Consider the following 3194-nt stretch of genomic DNA (forward strand, 5'->3'; position numbering starts at 1 on the left):
TGTTTGTCTTTTTTGTCTTTTCCTTTTTTGTCATAGCGTTGTCAGTTTATTTTCGACTTATGAATTTGAATGTCTCATTTGTACCTTTCGCCTCTGATTATGAATTACTCTTGAGTGACTTTTAGACATAATTTGTCATTGTTGCATATACAATACCTCAATTATGATACCTCAATAAATATGCCTTGTGGCCACAGGACGTTAAGCAACCAACAATCATCAATTACTACTTATGTGCATGTGGGTATCTAAATATATGATTGTATTACAAGTGGAAATAAATTATAATGTTTGAGAGTATTGATAACCAAAAATATCAATATTTAAAACAAATATGCATGAAAAGTTTATTCGTATTTGATAATGAGGCTGATATAGAAAAGTTTTAATGATGTGCGAATAATGTGATCATTAATTATAAACAAGCGGATTTTTTTTTGCAATGTTTTTTCAAAGCGGCCGAGCCAATGACATGCATCAGAGCCACCAACATTCTGCATAGGAACCTCTTTTCAACTAATTGATACAATCTGGCCTCTGCAACATTTACCATCCTAAAAATAAAAGCAAAAACTAAGGTGAAGCAATTTATTTCAAGACAATCTCATGCTGCAGATTCAATTTTATTCGTGGTATACCTATTTTTCTTAATTTTGTAGGTAAAAGTATACCAGGAATTCAATTGTTAAACGAATCTCAAATTTTCTATATGTTTTTCGAAAATCAAGAATTCAGATATCCACGAAACTACGAGTTTCGCCTTACACGAAAATAAATGAATCCAGAGTATATTATCAGATTATTACATGGCATTTTTCATATCGCATGTATTATCAGCCCTAGGTTCAATATCAGCCCAAGAGCCGCATGGCTCTTGGGCTGATATTGACAGAGGGCTGATAATACATGCGATATGAAAAATGACATGTTATGATCTTTTTATCATATACTTCAACAATGAAGAAAAATAACAGATTAATATATTGATCCTTTTAAGTGGCTCTCAAATAGAAGTCAACGAGTGAAAAGTTTACGGACGTCGGACCCCAAATGTAGTACATCCGATCATTAAATCTATTTATCATATGCCTCAACGGAATAGACAAACACCAGTATGATATATTATTATATGGACGAAGAAAAAATAATAATTCAACAATATACAATGTATATAATGAACACTGTTTGAAAAATCAACATTTTTAAAGTTACTTTCTTAATTATGTTGAAAAAAATTTAATAATGCATATTTATTTTATCATTTGTTTGTTTGTTGTTTTTTTCTTCATTTTACACATTATACTTTCCTGTATCCAAATAATTATTTTATATCCTACTTTGTTATGTTTTTCGCTGAAAACATACATCTGAGGTGTATTTTCCGGAATTTGCCGAGTATCACCGGAATGCCATGCGATAGCGTTACGGAAAGGCATGTGATAAACTTTTCATATCAGCCCGCTAAGCACCAATTCGAAAAATATGGAATTTACGTAAATTTAATGCTATTATCATACGTTAAAATCATATGTTATTTCGTCTAAGTATATGATAAAAAAAAACTATATAGATTATTAGACCGTTGGTTTTCCCGTTTGAATGGTTTTACACTAGTAATTTTTGGGCCCCTTATAGCTTGTTGTTCGGTGTGAGCCAAGGCTCCGTGTTGAAGGCCGTACATTGACCTATAATGGTTTACTTTTATAAATTGTTATTTGGATGGAGAGTTGTCTCATTGGCACTCATACCACATCTTCCTATATCTATATATCCAGTAAAATAAAGACTTCTCATTGTAAAGTAAAACATATAAAATTGCACGGTGTAATATTACCATATAATACTTTATTAGATTTACTACATAATGAATTGAAAACATCAAATAGGTCCTCTTTACTCAACTAGCCATGAAATGCTTTTCTCTGAAGGGGACGAAATATATTTTGTGTAAATGGAGTACATTCTTAGGCCGAAACGAAATTGTAAGTGTTTTATATGTCCCTTGTCGACATCTGTCCGGCTTAACGCTCGGGACAAAATAATTGAATATAAATGCCCCACCCATTATTAAATGAAAACAAATCTACGGCTGCCATGCATTATATCTTAGATATTTTGACGTTCAGAAAAACTAGCCTTTCATCTGATTTATCGAAGTCTGCGACAACACTTAAATATAAAATATTGAATTTATAAAACTGTGTGTGTAAATGGGAGATACAATTTTTATACCTAATTATTGTAAATCATTATCGTGCTATATATACGCCATTTGTGCAAGTGTAAAAGGATGGACTCCATTCCCGCTTTTCAGTTTTTATGTAAAACAAGGTCAAAAATTAGAGGAGCGACACATATAAATTTCATCCAATAGAGAGTTAAGTAAATAAGTATAGTCTGTTAAACTCTCATCAGGACTAATGTTTTGATTATTATTGTGAACATGTGTGCCGACTTTGAATAAAATTTACTTACATGACCATACCTCAATTTCTTGATATAATTCGCTATCAACTAACGTTTTTTCCTTTTGCTAGTATTTTGTGTAATGAAAAAAAGTTCACTTACGTCGGTCAGGTACATAAAACGGCTGTCCAAAGAAACCCCCTGGTGGTGGTCCAAACTGGAAATTGCTTTGTTGCTGCTCTGGCGTAATAAGGAAGACCTGCTCGGCATTTCCTCCTCCTCCTCCTCTACCACCCCCGAAAAATCCATTCCCGCCATTTCCACCGCCTATAAAATTATCTAGGAGAGATAAACCAATTAAGGGCCGGATAAGTCCGCCAATTTGACCTTCAGTCACATGTACAATTGATGCCACTGATACCACAAACAGTATAAAAGCCTTCATTGTTGATATACCTTTAATAAAAGAAAACATTTTCATATCAATCAAGCAATGCATCGTAACTGATCTCATCTGTTGTATTTATTTTCTTTGGTTTTATTTACTCTTTTTGTCTGAAAGTAAATAGATTTTTCTTCTATAATGTGTCGCTTTTTAAACTTTTATAAAAAAAAATATATATATGTAGCCTTCTTTGCGATGCTGCACTGTAATGTGTGAGGGTCTAGCATGCTGAAGTGTTATGGTCCAGTATGCTATACTGTGGTGGTATAATCGCGATAATTAAAGTCAAAACATAATATGCAAAAATTAACAATATTCAAATATATGCATAGAGATTTTTATG

General features: G+C 32.4%; 1 long non-coding RNA gene across 1 annotated transcript; it reads right to left on the reverse strand.

The window, feature by feature from the left end:
• Nucleotides 1-335: 335 nt before the first annotated feature.
• LOC143066506 (uncharacterized) lies at nt 336-2951 on the reverse strand. The gene is made up of 2 exons (XR_012975639.1): nt 2569-2951; nt 336-554 (listed from the first exon to the last, which is right to left on the reverse strand). It is a non-coding gene; the product is annotated as an uncharacterized LOC143066506 (long non-coding RNA).
• Nucleotides 2952-3194: the final 243 nt, after the last annotated feature.

The sequence above is a fragment of the Mytilus galloprovincialis genome, chromosome 3 (assembly GCF_965363235.1).
Source record: "Mytilus galloprovincialis chromosome 3, xbMytGall1.hap1.1, whole genome shotgun sequence".
Classification (NCBI taxonomy): domain Eukaryota; kingdom Metazoa; phylum Mollusca; class Bivalvia; order Mytilida; family Mytilidae; genus Mytilus; species Mytilus galloprovincialis.